Raw genomic sequence first — 13,670 nt, forward strand, 5'->3', positions numbered from 1 at the left:
CGTCATTCAGTTTGCACTCGTGAACATGCTATGTAACACTTGGATGCACTCTACAGGCAGACACGTGACTCGTCCCGGCTGCTGACGCGCCAAGTGGCCGAGGCATTTGTCACCTGCAGGCGCCGGCCGTCGCTGCCAAAGTGGGCGCCCACAGCGCCGCATCACCGTCGAGACGCTTCTAATTAGCAATGAGCGCCAGCGAGTCACTGATCACGCAGTGCTCGTCTCACTCACCCACTAACTCATCATTCACTTTTTTTAAGTGTCTTACACTACGTGATCAAAAGTATCTGGACACCTGATTGAAAATGACTTACAAGTTAGTAGCAATGCTGGAATTCAATATGGTGTTGGACAACCCTTAGCCTTGATGACAGCTTCCACTCTCGCAAGCATACGTTCAATCAGATGCTGGAAGGTTTCTGGGGAATGGCAGCCCATTCTCCACGGAGTGCTGGACTGAGGAGAGGTATAGATGTCGGTGAGGCCTGGCACGAAGTCGGCGAACCAAAACATACCAAAGGTGTTCGGTAGATTCAGGTCAGGACTCTGTGCAGGCCAGTCAGTTCCAGAGATGTTATTGTCGCGTAACCACTCAGCCACAGGCTGCGCGTTATGAGCAGATGCTTGATTCAAAATTGTTAAGGCTTTCGTGGCCACTTGTTGACAAACTGCCTATTGGCTTCTGTCTCGGGTTCTTCGGCCGACGTTCATCTAATGATTTTACTGTCGTTTCGCCAGCACGAGTGGCTGTATGCAGTATGCCAGTATGCAGTTCACCACCGGCAGTGGGGGGTGAAGCTTTGACAATGCCAGCCACTCGTGCTGGCGAAACGACAGTAAAAATATTAGATGAACGTCGGCCGAAGAACCCGAGACAGAAGCCAATCAGCAGTTTGTGAGGTGCTTGATTTGTTGAAAGATACAATCGCCATCCCCGAATTTCTCTTCAACAGTGGGAAGCAAGAAGGTGCTTAAAACATCAGTGTAGGCCTGTGCTCTGATGGTGCCACGCCAAACAACAGGGGGTGCAAGCACCCTCCAAGAAAAACACGACCACACCATAACACGACCGCCTCCGAATTTTACTGTTGGCACTACGCACGCTGGCATGTGACGTTCACCGGGTATTCGCGATGTTCACACCCTGCCGTTATTCGTCACTCCACACAACGTTTTTCCACTAATCTTCTTACACCAAGCGTAAGGTGTTATGTGTGGCTTATCAGCATCCGCTCGACAATTAAGTTCAGGTTTTCTCATCCACCACCTAATTGTGGATCTGATGCAGTTTGGAATTCCTGTGTGACGGTCTGGATAGATGTCTGCCTATTTTTCATTACGACACTCTTCAACTGTCGGCGGTCTCTGTCAGTCAACAGACGAGGTCGACCTCTACGCTTTTATGCTGTACGTGCCCCTTCACGTTACCACTTCACTATCACATCGGAAACAGTGGACCTAAGGACGTTTAGGACTGTGGAGATCTCGCGTACAGACCTATGACACAAGTGACACCCAGTCACCTGACCACGTTCGAAGTCCGTGAGATCCGCGGAGCGCCCTATTCTGCTCTCTGACGATGTCTAATGACTACTGAAGTCGCAGATATGGAGTACGTGGCAGTAGGTGGCAGCAAAATGCACCTAATATGAAAAACGTATGTTTTTGAGGGTGTTCGGACACTTTTGATCACATAGTGTATGTGATGTAACAGACCAAGGAATACTCATTGAACTAAACTATACCACACCAGGCATACCACCAGAGCCACGTGCGATTCACGTTTACAAATACTCCGAGTACTAACTTCGTTTATACCCATGTACTCGTTGCTGATCTATATTTTATGCTCGAATGGAAAAAAACATATTATTTTACGTGATCCAATCACATTAATGTGACCACCTGTCAAAAGCCTGAATAACAACTTTGTGCAGCACGGACGTGCAGGAAGAGGGTTACGGCGGTTCTGGAACATACCGATATGGATGTGGAACCATACCAGTTCCAGTGCTGTGGCCAGCTGTAATAGGCTGCTGGGTTAAGGATCTATGGCACAAACATCCCAGTCGAGTTTGTCCCATTGATTCTCGATTGTGTGTAACTTCGGGCAGTTCGATGTCTAGGGGAGTAAACTTATCGTGTTGCTCTTAGGACCACACATGTACACTGGCAAGCCGTTTATCACATTGCATTGTCCTGCTGGTAGCTGCCATCGAGGTGAGAAAGAAACAAACTGCATATAGGGGTTGGACATAAGGACACACGCATACTTATGTTGATCCAGCGTGCCTTCCGGAATGACGAAATCACCCAGGGAATTCCAAGATAACATACCACAGACCATAATGCTCCCTCCTTTGGTCTGGAACTATCCGACGATTGTTACAGGGACACTCTCTGCGCAACCCACCCATCATTTTGCACGACAATGCGCGGCGCATACAGCGCAAGCTGTGGCTGCTCTACATCGCTGGCAACGGGTTCTACACAACACTGGTGACTACTTTGAAGGACACTAACAGGTGCAAACATGTAACTCTTTTGCATCCGTTGTGAAAAAATAGTTGCCACTATTTATGTTCCAGCCCTCGTATTTTGCTTTAACATGGTGATGCATGCGGTAACTTCTTACGATTTTGTTCTAATATGGTGATGTATGGAGCAATTTGTTACAATTTTTCTGGGACATGGTGACGTATTAGATGATTTGTTATGGTTTGGCCCTAACATTTCGATGTATGGAGCACTTTTTTAGAATTTTGCTGTGACATGGCGACGTACATGTAGTCTACACTGAATTATCAGCAGAAGATGAAACATTGTGTACTGCAAGGTAATGTCTGTACCCCAAGATATGGTCACCATAAAGTTTAGGGGACTATGGCATCAGTTATAGGCATCCTAAGACGAGTTTTGACCAATAATGCATACAGTTTAGACCTGAGAATAACATTGTTTACTCCGGCACAAAGATAAACCTTTTCCTGTTGATAAGTGTAAGTACAAGTTAGATTAACAATAGTGCTACTTGTATTTTGCAGTGGTATAGAACAAATCATTACATATTTTGATGAATAATACAGACAACTTTGGTTTCTTTAATGTGTGGTATGAAGATCAAACTAGCTCATGGATATGTTCAAGTGCTACTTAAGCCCTTATTGAGATTAACAGTGCCACTATCCTTGCCATATGGATTTTTAGTGCTACAGAACAGTAACTTACAGCAGTAGTGAATGTGTGCCATGTGTGTTTTACATTCGAAATCTTTGTATATTTTGATAACTAATTTCTGTAAAGACAGAAGTGTAATTTGTAACAAGAACTCTGTAATTATACCTATGTACTACAATACACAAACTGTATGTGTTTTGTACTTATCTTTATGTATTTTAATAAATAATTCTATTTTGGTGCAAAGATAACATTTTCAAGATATCCAACGTTCCTGCCTGTGAGGAAGCTTGTTCCATTATTGTCTTTGGCCATGTTGTATTGTGTTTACAATCATGTTTCATGTATTATGAAGTTATCCTTGCATATTATGAAACTATGTACTCGAAGTGCCACAATACATTAAAAATTTCATCAAAACAGTTCTTTTAGTGTGGGTTATTGTTATAAAGAGTTTGAAAATGTGGCATCGGTGTATAGATCACATGTGGTACCTAAGCACTATTGTGTTCAAGATCAGAACGTAATCAAAGAACCTATATTATCTGGTTAGTATGTTTTTCTGGAGTAGAACATGATATGTTTTCTTCTTCCCCCATAAAATAGTACTTGGTGAGGTGAAACATTACTGAAAAACTTCTAAGAACATCAGGTGACCATAGTTCGATCAATGTACATGCAGTAAAATATAGTCTCAAGTAAGTCAATGATCGAAATGCCAGCACATTTTACATACCGGGTCAAATATTTTAGAGACTAACTCAAGCCTCTCTACAAAAAATGGGACACCACAGATGTCAGTAACTACTGGCCAGTCTCCCTGCTTACAGCATTTTCAAAAATTGTTTAGAAAGTAATGTACTCAAGAGTGGTTAGCCATCTCAACAGAAATGGGATACTTAGTAAATCACAGTTCGGATTTCAAAAATGCTGTTCTACTGAGACAGAAACATACAATTTCACTGCCCACAGAGTAGTGTCTTTAAATAATAAAATGTCACCAATAGCAATTTTCTGTGACTTATCCAAATATTTTGATTATGCAAATCATGAGATTATGTTACAGAAATTACAATTCTATGGTATAAATGGAACAGCAAATGAGTGTTTTAAGTCATATCCAAATAGCAGGAACCAAAACGTTTCTTTATATGGCTTAAGTGATTTAAGGAAGTTTCCCACTTCATCTAACTGGAGTGAAATTGTATTAGATGTGCCACACAGTTCGATCATGGGTCCCCATCTGTTCTTGATAAACGTGAATGACCTCCCTTCTTATCTGAAACAAGAAACTAAACTGTCATTGTTTGCTGATGATTCATGCATCATTATGAATCCAGTAAAAGAAACTGCAAAAGGGAATGATACAAATAATGTCTTTAGAAAAGTTATTAATTGGTTTTCTGTGAATGGGCTTGGTCTGAACATCGAAAAAGATAGCACATCCAATTTTCTTCTGCAAGGAGTACAGTTTCTTCAATAAATATAATATATCAACAGAAGTCAGTAGCCAGGGTAGAGCATACTAAGTTTTTTGGTGTACATATAGATGAGAGCCTTAAATGGAAAATTCATATTTTGGGTCTCCTAAAACGACTAGGTTCAGCAACTTTTGCAATCAGAATAATTGCTAATTAGTAAGCTAACATATTTTGCATACTTTCACTCTGTGATGTCATATGGAATAATATTTTGGAGAAACTCAACATGTAGGCAAAAAATATTGACTGCTCAGTAGAAAATGCTTTGAATAATACATGGGGCTCATAGTTGCACATCTTCTAGGCATCGGTTTAAAAGATTAGGAATTCTTACAATAGTCTCACAATACATTTAATCAATAATGAAATTCGTTCTGAGCAACTTGGACCAGTTTCAAAACAACAGTGACATTCGTGATTACAATACCATAAGAAAGAAAGATTTACACTGTCCTCTACTTAATCTACCTTTGACACAGAAAAACGTAAATATATGCTGCTGTAAAACTTTTCGATAAATTACCAAATGAGATAAAGTGTCTGACAGACAGCAGTAACAGTTTCAAAAATAAACTGAAATCTTTTCTCTTTCACCACTCCTCTACATCTACATCTACATCTACATCTACATCCATACTCCGCAAGCCACCAGACGGTGTGTGGCGGAGGGTACCTTCAGTACCTCTATCGGTTCTCCCTTCTATTCCAGTCTCGTATGGTTCGTGGAAAGAAGGATTGTCGGTAAGCCTCTGTGTGGGCTCTAATCTCTCTGATTTTATCCTCATGGTCTCTTCGCGAGATATACGTAGGAGGGAGCAATATACTGCTTGACTCTTCGGTGAAGGTATGTTCTCGAAACTTTGACAAAAGCCCGTACCGAGCTACTGAGCGTCTCTCCTGCAGAGTCTTCCACTGGAGTTTATCTATCATCTCCGTAACGCTTTCGCGATTACTAAATGATCCTGTAACGAAGCGCGCTGCTCTCCATTGGATCTTCTCTATGTCTTGTATCAACCCTATCTGGTACGGATCCCACACTGCTGAGCAGTATTCAAGCAGTGGGCGAACAAGCATACTGTAACCTACTTCCTTTGTTTTCGGATTGCATTTCCTTAGGATTCTTCCAATGAATCTCAGTCTGGCATCTGCTTTACCGACGATCAACATTATATGATCATTCCATTTTAAATCACTCCTAATGCGTACTCCCAGATAGTTTATGGTATTAACTGCTTCCAGTTGCTGACCTGCTATTTTGTAGCTAAATGATAAAGGATCTATCTTTCTGTGTACCACAGATGAATTCTTGAACAGGAATAAATAAATCTATAGGTATAATATGCGCACTTTGTTCCATTTACGGGAATGAGCTAGGTAATAAATATTTTAAGCTTAAAGGAAAGAAACTTCTATCTTGTGTGCATTTCTTATGCACTTGACACATTATGCACCGTAACAGTGACTGTGAAATTGATCACTGGAACACTTAACATACTAACATGACAAACAGATTGCAAACTTGGCATAAATACTATGTGCGTTATTGATGTAGCTTTTGATACATATTTTAGGCATGCAAATACTGTTAGTTACACTCTTAACATTTTGGTGGACGTTTTAAATGTGAAAATATCATTTTGATTCTTGACATAGGCACAGTATGTGTTTTTATCTTCTTTACTGCAAAAATTATTCTTGGTCATGTTTATTTCTGTGCATAGTGCCATTTAGGCATAAGACGAAACGTCAGCAGCTTGCTTAGCATCTTATTTAAGTAGAGCAGATGTGTTTTGTAGAGTTATACATACATGTACAGGTGGAAATTATGTAAGTTGGAGACTACATGTTTTCAGAGATATTTTAGACATAAAAGTTACACATTGTGTCTATGACATAAATATTGTGTTGCTGATGGATTCTCCACATATGTGTTAGATGTGGAATTACTGTAAGTTACGCCCTTTATGTGTTTTAGATGTGGAAAAAACATTGTGAGACCTGACTGATGCATTCACTGTGTGTGTGTGTTGCTGTCATATATTTTGACATACATTTTAGATGTGGAATGAAAATTGTAACACTTGACGTAAAAACTGTGTGCATGTGTGTGTGTGTAAGTGTGTGTGTGTGTGTGTGTGTGTGTGTGTGTGTGTGTGTGTGTATGTATGTGTGTGTGTGTGTGTGCATGCTCGTGTGTGCTTACATATTTTTGATAAATAATAGGTACAATTTGATATGAATATATTTTATTTGAGGGCTCCATAACGCCTTACATCAAGTGTGGTACAACAGACTGAACTAGGTTTGTGAGTGGTGAGTAACCTTAAAGTTAGATCACTAGCGCCAAGATGAAGATGTATTGTCAATATCTTTACATTCTTTCTGATAATTAATCGAATGCTTTTGATCATGAGACAAAATTCAACTTGTTTGGATACTTCTGAGCATTGGATTAAAGCCTTTCCAATAAATTTTCAGCATGGTCCCATTGTACATAATTCAGATGAAATTTACACATTTTAGATACATAATTTGGATGTCGAAATACTTACTATTAAGTAACACCCTTTACACGTTTTCAGTAAATAAGTCTTATCGTTTGGGCACTTTTGAACAGGGTGCAAAATTCAGATCGTTTGTATACTTTTGAACATGGAATCGTAATGACTGGCAGAGAAGTTGTTGTTTTCACCGCCTTAGATTTTCTTGTAATTTCCCACAAGCACAATTGAGCTAGTTCTGCATACTGCAATTTTTTGAAATTCCCGTCTCGCCATTTTGTGTTTTTTAATTACCTGCCATGCCATATTGCAGTTTTATTGTATTTCCCATAATGCCACTAAGTATTTTTGAATTTCCTACTACTGCTATCTCATATTTTTTGGCGATTTCAGTACCGGCTATTGGTGGTTGCTTGAGCTGTTGAACAACTTTGCCACAGCCATTCAACTGTCAGTGCTTGGTTAAATGGTTAAACGATATGAAGATTGCCTATGAACTATAATGGGTGATTCATGTTAATGAATATCATGGAACCAATGGTTTCTCACACAGATCCCGTGAAGTTCTTATGTTTACTCATCATAGTTCAATTCTCCAGGCTTTAAACTGTTTACAAGTGAGCTCTCTGATACTTTGTTTCCCTCCAGGTGACTGCTGCTACAGAGTTATTTTCTTCTTATGGTTGTAATAGATGAAGTGGGGGACTTGTAAAAGGAAAGGTTGATCAACATTTAAATTTATTCTGATTAGTAAGGCATTCTTCTTATTTCTTTGGTGTTTTGCCCATATGTGACATTTTAATAACGCAGTAACGCTGTTGACTCTAAATAACTTTCATGTCATGTACCTTATATTAGAGATGACCACTGACGACGGTGCCGTGCACAAATACGCACAGCATGCGATTTTTTGATGCAGCAATGATGACGTATGCGCGCATGTAACTTAGCTAACTACTGTGTTTGCTTAACACTGCATCTGATGTCGTTGTAGTACGTTCATGTAGCTCTCTTACCTTAGTATGGTGTGTTGTTGTATTTTTAGATGCACTTGACAATGGGCAGTCCCGAAACTAGTGGTGGAAATAACATCCTTCTTCAAATAGTATGGGGTTGTTTGATGTGAGGGAGCGCCATGTTACCTGAGGACTTGTTTGTATGGAAGACACTGAAATGAAGTCATTGACGATGGTTATGAGGATATTGCGATTTTCCAGCTGCTAGAAGAAAAGCACTGAGCCATTAGATGAGTGATTGTGATTTGATGATGGGTGAGAGTAGGCCCATATTTGGTTAATTGAGATCAGTAAAAGGAAAGACACTGATGACCTAATAATGATAAACAAAATACATTACCTAATACTGATCATGATGAGATGTAACGCAGTATGAGTGGAAACATTATTTTACTTTCAAAATGTTAGGAACTGCACTATGATTTGATTGTTTTGAAGTTGTAACGCACATGAATTAATTGAGATGAAGCGAGGCTAGCGAGAATATTAGTGATCAGTATTGTGTTTGAAGACAGGGAAAAGGCAGAAGCTGGAGCACTGAGAAAATGTATAAATTGTAAAAGTTCCTTCCTCTGTCACTTAGATAAATGATCACCCACTGTGAGCCACCACTTAAAAATACCAACATGTAGATAGAAGACAAGCGAAGGTTTTCAATGTTTTAATCACTGCAGTATTGTGGTAAATTGCTCGGACCAAGTTTACTTCTTCGTTGAATATGAGATAGTTTACTGAAATTTCGAGTGTTTAATTAATGATTTGAAATGAAATGTGATGATAGATATTTTCCAGACCTTGATTATATTCCTGGTACTTATTTTCACAGTGATCTGAATTTTTATAAAAGCTGTTCCATCCAGCAGTCGCACATGTCAAATTGCGTTCCTCCATTTACCAGCTGTATAAGAATTGGGTGTATTGAAATGATAATGCTATAATTTTGTATGTTTATGTGTAAGTAATAATTTTTTTCGTTTTAGCTGTGTAGTTTGATTTCTATGGCCATCAAAATATAGATGATAGATGCGTCACCTATGTGTGGTGTTGTGATATAAATTATTTTGTTACTAAGAACACATTTTGTTGACATACCCAGCGAGTACCATGGTACTCTTCTATCGCTTGACACTCTCTTACAGGTGGTGACTTTTTTATGTATGCTCTGAGCTCAATGATTGTTTTCTTCCCGACAGATCGAGGAATGACATCTGCTTACAGCTTGACCATTTAGCTATTTTTAGACATAATCACCATTTCTGTCGATGCATTTTTGTAGATGCTGTGGCAGTTTTTGTATGCCCATGTCATACCAGCTCGCCGCCATCATATTCAGAAAGTTATGAACCTGTTCTTTCACCTTGTCGTCGGAGCTGAATGGCTTTCCGGCCAAATATTCGTTTAACCTAGGGAACAGGTGATAGTCACTGGGCGCCACGTCAGCACTATAGGGTGGGTGGGTGATTATATTTCACTGAAACTGTTGCAGGAGAGCACCGGTTTGCCGAGTGATGTGTGGGAGGGTGTAGTCATGGAGAATGTGTACACCCTTGCTGAACATTCCTCTTCTCCGGTTCTGAATTGCCCGTTTGAATTTTTTTCAGAGTCTCACAGTACCTTTCAGCATTAAATGTGGTCCCAGTGATTCAGCTCCGACGACGAGGTGAAAGAAGAGGTCCATAACTTTCTGAACAGCGCCAACAAAAAAGCATCGACATAAATGGTGACTATGTCGAAAAATAGCTAAATGTTCAAGCCGTAAACAGATGTAAACCATGGTAGAAATAAACAGGTCTATGTAAAAAATAGGAGACCTTACTTTTGGGATTACTCTCGTAACCTTTAGTCGTTGGCTGACGGACTGTCATACGATTCGGTTTAGCATGGTCTTTGCATGCTACTGACTTATCATCTGCTGCACGTCATTCAGTGGCCCACCCAACGCCATTCTCCACATCAATAATTGGCGGCATCTTCTGTCATAATAACCCCAACAGTCCCTGTGATGTGTCAGTGTGTACGATCAAGTGTGTGTTGAGTGTGCAAGGTAAGTATCCCTCTCTTTCTTAGAAAAACGTCTTGATGCTAGGATGCTATATATTCGATATACCACTTTAAACTGAATTATAGCAAACAGTTTTTCCATCAAGTTATCGTATCTCAAACACTGACTTAAAATTATCAACGTAGATTCCGTTTTATTTAAAATTCCTGTTTGTCATTCCTAACTTAAGGTAGTCCCTAGGTTATTTCAAGCACTGCCTTGAAATTAGCAGCAGATTTTTCTTTCTTTAATATTTCCGACGTATCTTGATTCTTCAAAAGATAAGAAAGCCGCTTGCCAAGTTGCTGGAATGTCGTACACAACATAAAAACGTAAAAGGTTTCACACAATTTATTTTTAAATGGGAGAGGAAGGGACTAAGTGCGCCTGCTTTTCGAATAGAACCACTAACCGGCTCAAGCAGGTCAAGCTTTTTCACTTTCCTCAACACACTACTGACTAATTGTCTCCGCTTCTCTGTACCTCTCATTTTGCAATGATATTAATTTCTCTGGACTCAGCATTTAAAATGAAAAACATCCACAGGTACAATTTCTTCAGACATGTGTAAAATGCACCTCTTTCAGATATAAAGAAAAAACACTCCCCCTTCAGACCACGGGTGGCCTACCGGGACCATCCGACCGCCGTGTCATCCGCCAAGGAGGATGCGGATAGGAGGGGCGTGGGGTCAGCACACCGCTGTCCCGGTCGTTATGATGGTATTCTTGACCGAAGCCGCTATTATTCGGTCGAGTAGCTCCTCAATTGGCATCACGAGGCTGAGTGCACCCCGAAAACTGGCAACAGCGCATGGTGGCCAGATGGTCACCTATCCAAGTGCCGTCCACGCCCAACAGCGCTTAACTTCGGTGATCTCACAGGAACCAGTGTATCCACTGCGGCAAGGCCATTGCTCCTTTCAGATAACATCAGTAAACTAAATTAAAAAATTACTTACGTACACTAAGGTGACAAACGTCATGCGGTAGAAATATGCACATATACATTTGGCTGTAGTATAGCGTTCACGAGGTATAAAAGGACAGTGTACTGGGGAGCTATCATTTATACTCAGGCGATTCGTATGGTTTCCGACGTGATTAGTGCGCGCGACGGTTATTAACAGACTCTGAAAGCCGAATGTCTTCACTTAACGACCTAGAGCAGCGGTGATTGAGTAGAGTTGTCACTACTAACACACAACCAGGGCTGCGTGACATAACCTCAGCAATCAATGTGAGATCTACGAAGAATGGACCAGTTACGATAGCGTGGCTAAAAGTGTTAATGGGCTATGGCAGCAGACGGCCGACCCACGTGCCTTTGGTGAAAGCACACTCCTCCTGGGCTTTTGGGTATATCGGTTGGATCCTAGGCGACTAGAAAACTGTGGCCTGGTCAGATTAATCCCTAGGCGACTAGAAAACTGTGGCCTGGCCAGATGTGTCCCGGTTTCAGTTGGTAAGAGCTGATGGTGGGATTACAATGTGGCGCAACTCTCACGAACCCATGAACACACGTTGTCAACAAGGCACTAGACAAGCTGGTGGTGCCCCCAAAATGGTGTGGGCTATGTTTGCATGGAATGAACTGGGTCCTCTAGTCCAACTGAATCCATCATTAACTGGAAATGGTCATGTTCGGCTACTTGGAGACCAGTTACAACCATACTTGGACCTCATGTCCCCAAACAATGATGCACAATGTCACTGGGGCACAACTGTTTGCGATTGGTTTGAAGAACATTCTGGACAATTCGAGCCTATGATTCGGCCACCTAGATCGCCCGACACCAATCCCATTGAACATTTGTTGGACATTATTGAAAGGTCAGTGCGTGTACAAATTCCTGCAGGGGTAATACTCTCGCAAATATGGACTGTTATAGAGACAGTTGTTGTTGTTTTGGTCTTCAGTCCAGAAACTGGTTTGATTCAGCTCTCCGAGCTACTCTATTCTGTGCCACCATCATCCTTATGAATCTGCTTAGTGTATTCATCTCTTGGTCCCCCTACACACTGCCGTCCAATACTAACTGGTGAGCCCTTGATGCCTCAGAGCATGTCCTACCTGCCGATCCTTTCATCTAGTCAAGTTGTGCCACAAATTCCTCTCCCCAATTCCGTTCAGCACTTCCTCATTAGTTACATGATCCACCCCTTTAATCTTCAACATTCTTCTACAGCACCACATTTGGAAAGCTTCTATTCTCTTCTCGTCTAAACTATTTATCATCCATGTTTCATTTTCATGGCTGCACTCCATACAAATACTACCAGAAAAGACTTCCTCACACTTAAAACTGTACTCGATGTTAAGAAACTTCTTTTCTTCAGAAACGCATTCCTTGTCATTGCCAGTCTACATTTTATATTCTCTCAATGTCGACCATCATCAGCGGTTATTTTGATTCCCAAATAGCAAAACTCATGTACTCCTTTAAGTGTCTCATTTCCTAATTTAATTCCCTCATCATCACCTGATTTAATTCAACTACATTCCATTATCCTCGATTTGCTTTTGTTGATGTTCATCTTATATCCTCCTTTCAAGACACTGTTCAGTTCAACTGCTCTTCCAGGTCCTTTGCTCTCTCCAACAGAATTACAATGTCATCGGCAGACCTATGGCGGTATGGCTCAGTATTCCTGCGGGGACTTCAAACGACTTGTTGAGTCCATGCCAGTTCGTGTGGCTGCATTATATCGAGCAAAAGGAGGCCCGATACGGTGTTAGAAGGTATCCCATGATTTTTTTCATATCAGTGCAACCAGGCACGCAAACAATAATTTCGTTTCAAGTTGGATTTTCATGTCACACAACATTTACAAGAAACTGCCAGAAAAGGGTAATTTCTAGACAGTCGAAGATAGAATCTCAGGTTTCTGCATATACAGTTAGAGAAATCAGATGAGCCATGACTGGGCAATCAGTTATTTACAAAGCCTCAATGTAATTTTAAACGTAAGATAAAAATAGGCGTGCGTTAAAAGCTTCGCAAGAATCTGCAGAAAGGACGAAGTTCTTGCAAATGTATACTAAGAGTAGATTCTGTTGCCTTCACTTTATAGAACGGCACTTAAAGTAATTCGCGGTTAAGATTAAGTTCTTGCACTATCTTCGTCTTTGACATAGTCTAATATCACAAAATTTTTCTTGTTTAATTTGTGGAGTGCACGTTAATAAGGTATATATGTGTAAATCTTTCATCTGTTGGGTAGAAGAAATAGAGACTTACATCTTATTTTCATATAGATTTAATTTTATTTATTAATTATTTAATGTCATTGCAGAAATGAAGATCATATTAGAAAATAGGGAAGCAGTTTTACATGAATCACAGCAATTTTGTCAAACCAGCTAGCTTCTACATTGATAACTTATGACAGGGTTTAGCACAACGAAGACAATCCTTGGGGAAAAAAAAAACACTCGTGGAGATTACAAT

The 13,670-nt window shown here is 40.4% G+C and overlaps 1 protein-coding gene across 2 annotated transcripts in view; it reads right to left on the reverse strand.

Annotated features, from left to right (window-relative positions):
• Positions 1 to 13,670, reverse strand: part of LOC126210627 (uncharacterized) — a 178,345-nt gene that overhangs the window by 96,610 nt on the left and 68,065 nt on the right. The gene's annotated exons all lie outside the window — the stretch shown is intronic.

This window comes from Schistocerca nitens, chromosome 10 (genome assembly GCF_023898315.1).
Source record: "Schistocerca nitens isolate TAMUIC-IGC-003100 chromosome 10, iqSchNite1.1, whole genome shotgun sequence".
NCBI classification, from domain to species: domain Eukaryota; kingdom Metazoa; phylum Arthropoda; class Insecta; order Orthoptera; family Acrididae; genus Schistocerca; species Schistocerca nitens.